At 41.1% G+C, this 14,521-nt stretch overlaps 1 long non-coding RNA gene across 1 annotated transcript in view; it reads right to left on the minus strand.

Moving 5' to 3' along the window:
* Window positions 1-854: 854 nt before the first annotated feature.
* Window positions 855-14,521, minus strand: part of LOC126252743 (uncharacterized) — a 44,858-nt gene continuing 31,191 nt past the window's right edge. Inside the window, exon 2 of the long non-coding RNA XR_007545852.1 lies at window positions 855-1,287. This is a non-coding gene — a long non-coding RNA (uncharacterized LOC126252743). The remainder of the gene's footprint in view (window positions 1,288-14,521) is intronic.

The raw sequence follows: 14,521 nt of genomic DNA on the forward strand, positions 1-14,521 counted from the left end.
CGAGTAAGCAGAAAAATCGCGGGTTCGAGTCCCGGACCGCCCACATTTTCCCTCGTCGCTGCTGATTCTCTATCCTTTCCTGGCTCTCCCCTTCCCTTCAGTTTACATAGCATGTATCACTGCTGCGGTTCCTGAGTGGCGTGTCCGAAAAAACAGACGCCACATATTCACATAAACGTGAGAAATGAAACCGGCAGATGAACACTAAGTATCTACCAGTAAACCCCTGGTTCCTTAAGGAACTCCGATCTATTAAACAACTCAAAACTTTGGTCACTTTACAAATCAGCTGATGTGTTGAATAGTTCGCACTATCCAAAGCTCAGAAAAAGTTTGAAATTACATTCAAAGTTTACTGGCCGCCGCTAAGTGCTCTCATTCTCAGTCAGGGAACAGTGTCCGGGACCGTGAGTTATGCTCCCTCACGACAAATACACAAATGGTAATACGTGTCTTTTGGGCTTTAAACCTTTAATACAAAGATATACTTTCAAGCGTAGATTATGGCAAAATTTTAATTTTTTATATTCGGTCATTAATTGTATGAAATATTGAAAATGAAACTTTGTTGCCCCTGGAAAACTTCAGTTAGGCAACATGCAACTGAAACGCTTTTATAATACAGGTATGGTGGAGCAAAAGCGAATAGCCTTTGCTCAAACTTTCGTGTAGAAAAACTCCCTTTTTGTTGATGGCTTTCGACTAATAATAATTAATCTGAGGTTCCAGCAACATTAGTGGGACGCATTTTTCAGAAAATTATCATCTTATGCTCGTGGAGTAGTGGAAATGTCGTTTCAGTGATTAGTGCCATTACACACGTTTTACTTCCCAGGAGAGTAAAGACAGTATAGTTTTTAATTTTTAATAGTATAGGCCTTTATTACCCAACATTTGGCTCTCCTTTATCGTTTAATGAATAGAACACAAGTAATAACAAAAATATTTTTAAAATTTGTTATTTTAGCAATTAAAAACAGCAAAATGAAAATACCTAATAGAAATACATTTTTACATTGCCATCAGTGAATTGTTCGTATGATATGAAAACATGTATGGTTATCTCTCCTAAAGACTTTGTTTAAAATTTTACAGGATACATTGAGAGAACGTCATTCCAAAATCTTCTTCAAACTGCTTCGTGTACAACGATCTTTCTTCATTAAGTAGTCGTCAGACGAATGGTCTAATGGTCTTTGTTAATGTACGTGGTTTTCTTTTCTGAACTTCATAACAGACCTCCATCTCCTAATTTTCTTTATTGATGACATCCTATGGAGTTTCCACCTGTAAGAGAAAAGAGAGTAATATTTTGTTGGTAATTCTTCTTGGAAGACAGAAAAAATACAGCTGCACCAGTTCATTCACAATGAAATAAAGACATAACAGGTACCTCTGGACTGGTTGAGGCATAACCCTTATTTCCTAACTGTGAACTCCAGAAATGTTGTGGAGCAACTTAATTATAATTTCTCTGTTACAAAAATGGGCCACATTCGAAGACATCTTTCGTACTGCATTCTAAAACAAATTCTGTATGTAACACCTCCGAATTTAGTGAACACCCTTACAGCTTTTTAAATAAAACAAACTTAATTAACGTTCTACATCTTCGTTTTTCATCTCTTCATATCTGCAGAATTCTGCCGCTAGAGGGTGTCGCATTGTAGCGAGTGGAATTACGGTGTGTAACGTAACTATGTCGCTGCATCAGTAAGAGCGTGCCGTAATCGAGTTCCTGATTCGAAGAGTTCATCTGCACATAGAGCACCCTCTCCTTCATCATAACAATTCCAGACCGCACACGAGCGCTGCGACGTCTGCCACAATCCCACACCTTGAGTTCACCGTCACCGATCATCCTACACTCAATATCGACATCGATGCATTCCATTTTCAACACTTTTCAAAACTTAGAGAACAACTTCTAAGACTTCATTTTGATAGTAACGAAGTGATACAGGTAGAAGTGAAGTTGCAGCTTTATTAACGAAGTCAAACATTATACAGTGAAGCTATCAACAAACTGGCCTTTCGTTGGGAGAAATGTGTTCGTTGCCAGGCTGACTATGTTGAGAAACAAATAAGTAGATTCGAAGAATAAAGGTGTAGAACGTTAATAATATTTGTTTTATTTAAAAATTGGAGGCATTACTTTCAGCTCGCCTCGTACAGCTAACCGATTTCCATCTGATTAGTGTCATAACCCATTGTGTAGTATTCGTATAACCTGACAGATTTGTCTCTTACTCCTCCCAGAGTAGAACCGTACATCTCACTTTGTAAATGAATAGGCTGATATTTCCTTGCTATACGTAATATGAACTTCGAAATAATAACTGGTTACAGAGTAAATAGAAGTTCTAAAGTGGATACTAATTTCATTTATGGATATTAGCTAGTCTCTGGTTAGGGTATTTAGCATCACTGTCATTGCTACCTATGTATTGAGGAGAAAACAGCTAACAGAAATCAGTGTGTAGAAGTTCTATCTAATGAGCATCGAAAATATGGAGACCGGCACGAATATGTGTGCCACCTCAAACCCTTTACCACCATTTTCGCTCCTAATCCTTCTTCTTTTCACGCTCCTCGCCATGGATCAACGCTGCACTCAGTCAAGACCCATAAGAAACAATACACGTTTGATGAAACAGTTGATATTATTCACGCCAATACTGATAGTAAACAAAATTTCAACAAGTTTGGATTTTATGTCACCATTACTTCAGCATTCTTGATATTTGTGCAATATACAGGGTGTTACAAAAAGGTACGGCCAAAGTTTCAGGAAACATTCCTCACACACAAAGAAAGAAAATATGTTATGTGCACATGTGTCCGGAAACGCTTACTTTCCATGTTAGAGCTCATTTTATTACTTTTCTTCAAATCACATTAATCATGGAATGGAAACACACAGCAACAGAACGTACCAGCGTGACTTCAAACACTTTGTTACAGGAAATGTTCAAAATGTCCTCCGTTAGCGAGGATACATGCATCCACCCTCCGTCACATGGAATCCCTGATGCGCTGATGCAGCCCTGGAGAATGGCGTATTTATTACAGCCGTCCGCAATACGAGCAAGAAGAGTCTCTACATTTGGTACCGGGGTTGCGTAGACAAGAGCTTTCAAATGCCCCCCATAAATGAAAGTCAAGAGGGTTGAGGTCAGGAGAGCGTGTAGGCCATCGAATTGGTCTGCCTCTACAAATCCATCGGTCACCGAATCTGTTGTTGAGAAGCGTACGAAACTAAAATGAGCTCTAACATGTAAATTAAGCTTTTCCGGACACATGTCCACATAACATCTTTTCTTTATTTGTGTGTCAGGAATGTTTCCTGAAAGTTTGGCCGTACCTTTTTGTAACACCCTGTATACTATGACATCACCTTCAATATACAGGGCATAGTACTAACATGTTTATAGAACATACACTGATCAATCAAACGTAATAACGTATTCAAGTTTCTGTAACAACGTTTTGTGTAGATAGAGTGGGCCATAATAAAATAATGGCCAATGTGATGACTCTAGAGAATGTCAATAAAGAATATACTACATCAGAATCAAACGCATATATAGAAATATCTCATTAATAAGTGTCCATGCCTCAACTGAGGACAAGGAGGAAGACAAAAAAGATGAATTCTATTACACCTTAGACCAGATGTACTCCAGATTACCACAGTACGACATCAAAATTTTACTGACAGACTTAAATGCCAAAATAGGACAAGGACAGAAATGGCAGCCGTTTATAGGGATGTTCAGTCTTCACACTGAATCAAATGATGGTGTATGGCTTTTCAACTTCGCCACAGCTAGAAACAAGAAAATAGCAAGTACATAATTCCCCCATAAAAACATACATAAAGCAACATGGACCTCATCGGATGGATTAACTAGGAACCAAATAGACAATATTTTGATAGAGAAAAAACACAAAAAGGCAGTAAGAGATGTTAGGACAATGAAATGTTAGGACAATAAAGATGAATCAATCATTACCAAAACTACCAAGTAAGAACAACAGCGGTAAAAGAACCCAAAGAGTACATGTGAGTAGGCAAAAAGAGGAGGAGGTGAATAAACAGTTTAAGATCAAATAGATTCGCTGAAATAGAGAATGACAGCAATTGACAGAAGATGAATACATCAAGACAAAATGGAAGAAGATCACAACAGTTACGAGGGAGACAGCGCATGAACCACTAGGAGATAATAATAACAGCAATATAAAGCGCAAATCATGGTTCAATGAAACATGTAGAAAAGCAGTACAGGACAGGAAGAGAGCCAGAAGGCAATAATGAACAATAACAACCATGAAAACCAAAGAACATACAGGAAAGCCGCGAGAGAAATGAAGAGTATAATAAGCCAAAAGAAAAGAGCATAGCTATAGAAAAGAGTACAGAGCTAAGGCTGTGATAATGAGGGGCGAGAATGGAAAATTTATCCACTACGAATGAAGGAAATTTAGAGAACTGGAGGAATTACTTCAAAGAACTGCTGAACAACCCGTTAGATACCTGCAACAATGAAAACAAGGCAGAAAACAATCAGAATGTACAACCATTAGTCGAAGAACCAACTCTGATGGAGACGAAGGGGGCAATAAAAAGGCTACAAAATAGGAAGGCCTCTGGAATAGACATGATAGCAGCAGAGCTCATCAAAGAAGGAGGAGAGAAGATACAAGAATGGTTAGCCAAACTGATAAAAGACGTATGGAGAAAAGAAATAATGCCAGAGAATGGAAAACTGCTGCTGTATATCCCATATACAAGCAAGGAGACAAAATGCTGACACAAAACTACAGAATATACAGTGAGTCACCTAACGTTACCGCTGGATATATTTCGTAAACCACATCAAATACTGACGAACCGATTCCACAGACCGAACGTGAGGAGAGGGGCTAGTGTAATTGTTTAATACAAACCATACAAAAATGCACGGAAGTATGTTTTTTAACAAAAACCTACGTTTTTTTAAATGGAACCACGTTAGTTTTGTTAGCACATCTGAACATATAAACAAATACGTAATCAGTGCCGTTTGTTGCATTGTAAAATGTTCATTACATCCGTAGATATTGTAACCTAAAGTTGACGCTTGAAACCTCCGACGTTCTGTTGCGTGTTGTAACAAACACGGGCCACGGTCGGCGAGCAGCATCTGCAGGGACATGTTTACGATGACGACCGTGTTTACGAGTGTGGCTGTAGTGCAGTGTTGTGGTTTGGTCTAGCTGTCGCAGTGTCCGCATGTAGCGCTTGCTGCTATTGTTATTCTGCATTCGTCTCCGCACGCAGACCAACTGTAGTACATCGTGTTACCAGACGTCTGTGATAGTGTAGTGTTGTAGGAACTGTGACCATGGTGTATTCGAACTCTGAAAAGGCAGAGATGACACTCATCTATGGCGAGTGTCGACGATATGCAGCTGAAGCCTGCAGGGTGTATGCAGAACGGTACCCGGACAGAGAGCATCCAACGTGCTGCACATTGCAAAACATCTACCGCCAACTGTATGCAACAGGTATGGTCGTAGCACGCAAACGGGTCCGTAACAGGCCCGTCACAGGAGAAGCGGGTGCAGTTGGTGTGTTAGCTGCTGTTGCCATGAACCCACGCATGAGTACACGGGATATTGCGAGAGCCGGTGGACTGAGTCAAAGTAGTGTCATGCGCATACTGCATCGTCACCGCTTTCACCCGTTTCATGTGTCGCTACATCAGCAATTACATGGTGATGACTTTAATCATCGAGTGCAATTCTGTCAGTGGGCATTAACAGAGAATGCGTTGCAGTTCTACCTGTTTACCGACGAAGCGGGTTTCACAAACCACGGGGCAGTGAATCTACGGAACATGCATTACTGGTCCGTGGACAATCCTCGCTGGCTCAGACAGGTAGAGCGACAGCCACCGTGGACTGTAAATGTATGGTGCGCAATCATTGGCGACCACCTCATTGGTCCTCACTTCATTGCAGGGGCCCAAACAGCTGCAACATACATCGCGTTTCTACAGAATGATCTGCCAACGTTGCTCGAAAATGTCCCACTGGAAACGCGTCGACGTATGTGGTATCAGCATGATGGTGCACCTGCACATTCCGTAATTAACACTAGGCTGACCCTTGACAGGATGTTCGACGGGCGTTTCATAGGACGTGGAGGACGCACAAATTGGCCAGCCTGTTCTCCTCATCTTACACCTCTGGACTTATTTCTGTGGGGTACGTTAAAGGAGAATGTGTACCGTGATGTGCCTACAACCCCAGAGGATATGAAACAACGTATTGTGGCATCCTGCGGCGACATTACACCAGATGTACTGCGGCGTGTACGACATTCATTACGCCAGAGATTGCAGTTGTGTGCAGCAAATGATGGCCACCACATTGAACATCTATTGGCCTGACATGTCGGGACACACTCTATTCCACTCCGTAATTGAAAACGGAAACCACGTGTGTACGTGTATCTCACCCCTCATGGCAATGTACAGTCGTGGACAAAACGAGCGAGACCCCTCGCCTTTTCGTTATGCTGATCCGCACGGCTTTAAAGTCTGTTACACAGCATAACAGGCAAGGCGACGAAGTGCTACCAACATACTATGCGCAGGCGTGAAATTGACAAACTATCTGAACTTTTTTAGACTGTATTCCATAATTTCTAAGACTATATTAATGCTGATTAGTGTGTTAAATACAACACGTAAACATAAGACAGAACTGAAAGAAGAAACGCTAATTTGTATGAAACGGACAATAAAAATGAATTTCAGCTTATCCAGATAACAGACAAAGAACCCCAGACCGTTACGAATTAGCAAAATATTATCCGCATTCGCCCGCGAAACGGTCTGTGTCAACGTTCAGACCAGTCATACTGGATTACCATTGCTGACCTACCATGAAAGTGTGCAAATTTAGCAATGCGTGAAGATTCATAACGAAATTCACTTAAACATCATTCAGTGCCACACTTAAGTCAATTCCATTATTGACAGAAGCGGAAAAAGGAGGCAGTATCATGTATGAAATTCTACAAGAGTGTCATATTGACATCCACAGAGCGCCAGTACAGAATAAAGGTAGCGATAAATCGTATTGGGTGCGCGAGAATTTCTTAAAATTGCTTTACTGATATTCTACCTGCCTCCATAGAGATTAGAACCGAAAACAAACCAGACCTTCCTTTCACTATGCTAGCAGACAACCTAGGCAAACAGCCCTCTATTATTACCCCAGACATGAACAAGCAGGCAATTTCGCAATAAAAATCTGCAGTTTCTGTTGCATAGAGCTTTCTGGACTCAAAAACATGAATTTTCTTCCTTTATGTCACCACTTATGCGACAATCATTCGGGATGATTATCGAAATAACAAATTACTGTTATTAGAGAGTAAATTTTGTAGGATAATTCTGCACCACCCCAGGAAATAAACGGCTACATAGCTGCCAAACGTATTCTGCATTGTTTCGAATTCTCCACTAGACTCGCCACAGCCAGAAAACGTTCATTAGCAGAAGTGTTTCTTAAGCTAGCTAGCAATGAGAATGTTCGTACTTCTAAAACGCGGTGGCATTAATACTGGGATGTGAATTACCACGTGTATAGGCAAATACATTCTATTTGCATTCCTGTAAACGTGATTTGGATCGAAAACGTAGCTACGACTAATATGCTTATGTATCGACAGCAACTAGAACATTTCGAATAAAGAGTAGCGGGTGTTATTTATGCGGCCCTCATCTTCAGTGTTTTCGTTGTTAGGATTTCGTCACCTAAACCGGTAAAAACGGAACCCTACTAGTCTCACTTTCTTGACCGTCTATCGGTCTACCCAACCCTTAAAACCCGTTTACCTCCAGAACGGGTGGACATAATAAGCGGAAATGTATCGCACTTCTTGCTGTAACCGGTCCCATGCTGGTGTAAAAAAGTGAGCTTCTATGTCAACGCAATCAAAAGATACGACGGTTTATGTAAAGAAAATTTACGCGAAAGGTCAAAAAATGGCTTCAAGAACTATGCGACCTAACTGCTTAGGTCATCAGCCCCTAGACCTAGAACTACTTAAACCTAGCTAGCCTAAGGGCATCACAGACATCTATGCCCGAGGTAGAATTCCAACCTGCGACTGAAGCAGCCGTGCGGTTCGTCACTGAAGCGCCTGGAACCGCTCGGCCACCGCAACGCGGCGAAACCCTACTCACCTCATGTATAATGATAATATATACTGTCTAGTGAGGATAAACTGTATTCTCCAGCAACTCAGATCGTTTGCTCACGGAACTTTTACGAAGCTACATTCAAACTTTGTCGAAGTCGTCTGCAATATCCATTACAAACACCCTAGGAACTTCGTATGCGATATCCACTTCTGAATACGCTGGCAGATAATGCAGTACTATAACAAGTAGGTGGGAACTTATTGTTATTGGTCCATGCATGACACTTTATTTCAATATCACTTTAACGCGCCTAGGTGTTCGTATATGGCTGAAATTAATGAACAAAAAGTAAATAAACAGTAAACAACTTCGATGTTCAGATCAAGTGAAAGTCACATGTCGTAATTACAACATAATTTCGTTGTTACATCTACATGACTACATCAACAGGATTTCTTTGCAATCCGGACTTACGTGCCTGGCAGAAGGTTCGGATTATTTCTCTACCGTCCCACTCATTAACAGTGTGCGGGAAAAGGGACTACTTAAATCTTTTCTTGCGAGCCTTGAATTACATTATTACTATGGTTTCTTCTTGTGTAAGTACCCTAGGAAATAATGTTTTGGCATTCAGAACATATGGTGGTGATTGAAATTTCGTGAAAAGATCTCGTGGCAACGAAAAACGCATATGTTTTCATGAATGTTACCCCAACTCGATTATCAAATCTGGGATCCTCTCTCCCCTATTTCGTGACATTACAAAGCGTGCTACCGTTCCTTGGACGTTTTTGCGTGCACAGTCAATCACGTCTGTCAAGGATATTATAGCAGTGGACGGACAAACGTAGTGTAGGCAGTGTTTTCAGTTGGCCTGTTGCGTATTCTTAGTGTGCGGCCAATAAAACGCCGTCATTCGTTTGCCTTCCCCACAAAAGTATGTTTTCGATCTTTCCAGTTTAAGTTTTACTCGGTACTGAGATGAACTGACAGTGCTTCGACTTGTGTTTTGTCATGTAACCGAAAGTTAATAATTGTTATTGGACGCAGCTTTCGTGTTTAATGTATTCCTCAGTCAACAACAGTAGACTCCTCGTACACCACACATAACTGTTTCAAAGTATTAAATTGTTACTGATCTTACCATGTTGCAGTGGTCATCTTAACTTGCCGTTTTGAAAAAAAGGAAAATATTTTAGCGAAATGTAGCAACTAAGAAGCGGAGTATCCAAACAAACAAACGTTTCCGGTTTAAGTAGTTGCAGTAGGTCTACTACACAGTAACGTAAATTAGGAGCAAAGTCCATAAGTAGATCCTCATCAGGAAAACCAGCCCTCATAATGCAAAGTGCAACTACAACAAAGAAAGTTTCCAAACATGTCAATGAGTAGTCGAGGAAAGTGGACGCATTCTGTCTACTGAATCCCAACGCACGCAATTTACGAGGGGGCACGCCAAGTGTCAGACCCCGATCTTGCTTATAACTACGCTTATTGAAAGAGGGGACAAAATAAGCTTAAACTCTACCGCTTCTGAGAAAACGACGGTCAAAGTGTTCAATGCGTTGTTGCTATAGTGTAGATACCGCTTAGCGGTTAAGGATTCAACTGAAGCGGTGGCTCTGCGGCTACCATAGCGACTTCGGAACTTTGCGCTGCGAGTTCGAAACCCGGTTTTTCCTTTTTTCCCCCCTCACTCTCTGAATTATCTACGAATGTTTATTCCAATTTATGATGAAACACTGTTGTCGTTATTCGTCAGTTAATTTACTGTGTAAAGAAATAAGTTAAAAAGGGAACACACAGTGCGTAGTGGGGCGATCGCTCTGTTGCAGAAATAATTCAGAAGCCAAGATCGCTTAAATACTGTCTACTGGATAACCGGTTTCAACACACTAAAGGTGCCATTATCGGATCTAAATGTAGATTAACATTGATAAACCATTTGGATATAACGATACATGAGGCAGACGAGATGATTTTATATCAGCTTGTCTCATTCGTTTATTATTTTTTTAATTCATTAATTACACATAAAGTTAATTGTCGAGTAATGACAACATTATTTCAACATAAATTAGAAAAAAAACATTCGAAGATAATTCTGATAGAGAGGCAGGAAAATAAAATAATTAAAAAACCCAATATGGTCTCGAACACGGGAATCAATGCTAAGAAGGAACGACGGTAGCCACTGAGCCACCGCTTCAATTGCGTTCTCGGCTGCAGAATGTATCTACACTAGAGCAACAGCGCGTTGATAACTTTGGCCGTCGTTTTCTCGGAAACGGTCGAGTGTCTGCAGATAAGCCGAAACACAAGTTCGCTTATTTTGTCCTCTCCTTCACTGACAAGGGGAGGCCGCCAATTGTGAAATTCAGATTCGATTCATACTGCGCATAATAAAAGCTCATGGCCAGAGGTGTAATGTGGCAAAGCACCAAGATGCACTTCTCAGCCGTTGTCGAGAAAATCGACAGTTAGAAGAAACCGCTGCGGTGAAATACTCTCTACGATTCATAATTTTCTACAGCGTCGTGGCGCAGCGGTAAGCGCTCGAGTTCGTAATCCGAAGGTCGGCGGATCGAATCTCGCTCCATGCAACTTTTTTTTTTTTTTAGTATTTGTTTTTTGTAATTCAAATGTGTGTATAAACACACACACACACACACACATATATATATATATATATATAATTCCCGGCAACAGGTTGCAACAATTATGCATATAATAAGTTGTTGAAAGTCGTTTGTCGTGGAAAAACTGGCGACTTCGAACATCATTATGTTTTCCGCAAACAAATTTGTATTTCACAAATGTTATTAATTGTCTTCATAATGTTAACCACGTATAGTTAGCGGAAGACGTAGAAACGATATTCCGAAACGAATACGTATAGCGTAAGTCAAACGTTCGAATTAGAATAGAAACCCCACGAACACAAATTTGCTGTGGCAGGTATGAAATATAAACTCCGTTAATCGCTCGTTACACTTGAAGGACAGATGTTGAATGGGCCGAAACGAGCCGCCGCATAACAGCGTAGTTGCCTGCTAACTTCGAAAGAAGGTAGATGCGGTCCCTAGCACAACTTATCACACCGTCGAAAATCAGTGCGGACGTGAGAGCTTTGGTACACCCTGTTAAACAAACGGTAAAATGGAGGCGGTACAATTGGAGAGCGATCCGCCTTCACCAACATGCATAAGCAATTCATTAATAGTATATATATATATATATATATATATATATATATATATATATATATATATATATATATATATATATATTTGAATTACAAAAAAATAATAATAATAAAAAAATGTTGCATGGCGTGAGATTCGATCCGGCGACCTTCGGATTACGAACTCGAGCACTTACCGCTGCGCCACGACGCTGTAGAAAATTATTAATCGTAGAGAGTATTTCACCGCAACGGTTTCTTCTAACTGTCGATTTTCTCGACAACAGCTGAGAAGTGCATCTTGGTGCTTTGCCACATTACACCTCTGGCCATGAGCTTTTATTATGCGCAGTATGAATCGAATCTGAATTTCACATTTGGCGGCCTCCCCTTGTGAGCAAAGTTTCGGGCCAATCAGCCTATGACACTTGGCGAGTTCCCCTCGCTCGTCGAGTCGCTTCTTACGCCCGGCGAGAATTATGTATGCCTCCGAGTAAACTGCGCCACCTGGAAACACGGCGAGCGGGGATAAACACGTTTTCCTTCTTATAAGGCAACCCTCTACAGATAAAATTCATGAAGTGTTCTTCAGGTTGCCTCAGATATTTCAGAAATGTTTCTTGCGTCAGGCCTGCCGCATATGCAAAACGTAAACATTTCGTTTCATGTAATATTTATCAGGATAAGACATGACAAGAGTGGACCAGTCACTTCTGAGAAAAATTAGAGATTTTAAGTTGCTCCACTATGTAATGACACGGGTATGGGCTTGCGATCTCTCTTTTATGCCATCGATTTCCGTGTTACACATACTTGGCCACTGCGTTGTGGCTGCCATCGTGGAGGAGGCAGTCTGTTTCCTGCCAGCGCTGTTTCCGCAGCCAATATTAACCGCGACGAATCATTCAGTCAACGCTAAATGGCCCATCTGGCTGAGGCAGACAAGGGCGCTATAATAGAACTCCATGCAGAGGGATCTTCAAATGCCGACATAGCAAGAACTATGGGTCTTCACAAGTCGACGGTAGCCAGGTGGATCAGACGAAAGGAAGAGAGTGGTAACTTGAATGGGAGGCCTCATGGCCGTCGCCGCAAAACAACAGCAGCTCAGGATCAGCAGATACGCCGTTTCAGTGAGAACCACCCATTTGTCAACGCACGACAAATTCAGCAAACTTTGGGTCTCAATGTTAGCAGTAAGACCGTCACTCCTCGTGTAAGGGAAGGTGGACTGAGAGCAAGAAGCGCTGCTGTGAAAGAGACATTGACTGTTTCCCAAAGAGAAGCTTGCCTTGCTTTTGCTACTGAAAATGGCGACAAACCTCTCCAGTTTTGGAGGCGAGTGATTTTCACGCACCAAAAAGTTTTCTCTACGGCATCATCCGGAAAAGTACTAGTTTACCGGCCTAAATGTGCTAGGTATAATCGAAAATATATTTACAGTTGCCGAAGGAGTGGCAGGTTGTCGGTGCCGGCCGGTGTGGCCGTGCGGTTCGAGGCGCTTCAGTCTGGAACCGCGTGACCGCTACGGTCGCAGGTTCGAATCCTGCCTCGCGCATGGATGTGTGTGATGTCCTTAGGTTAGTTAGGTTTAACTAGTTCTAAGTTCTAGGGGACTAATAACCTCAGCAGTTGAGTCCCATAGCGCTCAGAGCCATTTGAACCATTTTGAACGGTATGGGCGTGGATATCGGCCGAAGGGTGTGGGCTCCTGTGGGAAGTGGAAGGAAGATTCGATGCGCGCAATTACATATCAATTCTGGAGAACGTGATGTTGCCTGCTGTGGCAGCAAGATTTGGCGATGATCAGATCATGTTCCAACAAGATCGCTCGTCTATTCATATGGCACGTGTGGTTAAGAGGCGGGTCGACGACCATAGTAATATTACTGTAACGGAATGGCCACCTAAAGGAGCTGACACGAATCCCATTGAGAATATCTGGGCAGAAATGGTCAGAGTAATACGAGAAAAGGGCAGTCACCGTCGACTCGCCGACAGCTTTCTGATGTGATTCCTGACGCTTGGAATGAGTTACTTGAATCTCCTAGTTATGTGGCTCGAGTTGTGGGCTCAATGCCCAACAGACTTCGAGCTGTTGTGGAAGCCAAAGGAGGCTTCACCAATCAGCTGTTTCAAGCTTTGTTTCTTTCTTCTTCGTCTTTTTTTTTTTTTTACTTACAGACGTATATTTTATATAATTTCAAGGAAACGCAGTAAATGGAATGTGGACTGATTTTTGAGGCTTCATTTTGTGACGGCTAAACAGTGCTGCATCATGGGACCCGCTATTTGTCCACATGTGGCTGAACATCAGAGGTGTAAAAAATTTTGAGGTGCCGAAGTTCTCTGGAAGAATAACGTCTTTTAGACAAGGAGATGATTTTTAGTTCATTTCATTTTAACCATTCACACTATGATTTGACATTCTAATCTTTGATTTCATTTTATTATTATGTATCTTTTCTCCAGTGAAAGTCAACGGTAGTAAGTTTCAAGATATGAAGAATAACTGGAAGTTTCTAATTTGTGGAAAGCGTATTTAACAGTTAATATTTTCGACAAATCTGTAGTTATAGGACATATTAAGAAGCGAGTCAAAAATGGCATTGTGGAATGATCAGGTTGGTCTCTAAAGGGTAACGACGATAAAATAGCAAATATGAAACTATGGGTAACAACTATTGTTGATGGTGAGGAGCCATAATCGATATGTCACTTTTCCGTAATTGTATTTCTGAAGTTTATCGTCAATCCTAGGACTGACACCGATACTCTGTTTTACGTAAAGAATACAACCTTCAACATTTATTTAGCAGCGCAGAATATTAAATCACAGTTTATAGATCAGGAACCTAATCCAACTGCCTTTAATTTTATTTTCACGGATGACATTGAGACAGTAAATAACAAGAGAAATAAGAAAACTCTCAGAATCAATATAGAGAATTCAAGTATCATGTGAATTCAAAAGTTTGCTATAATAGCGATTAATTGCTTTTTACAGACCCCTTCATGCCTACGTTCTCCGTCAGACAGACAATGTTTGAAACTAGGACTAACGAGGTAAACAATTTTTCCACAAATTGTCAAATTGGAAGTCGGAGAGCCAGTTACATAAATTACGATGACA

Source organism: Schistocerca nitens, chromosome 4 (genome assembly GCF_023898315.1).
Source record: "Schistocerca nitens isolate TAMUIC-IGC-003100 chromosome 4, iqSchNite1.1, whole genome shotgun sequence".
NCBI classification, from domain to species: Eukaryota; Metazoa; Arthropoda; class Insecta; order Orthoptera; family Acrididae; genus Schistocerca; species Schistocerca nitens.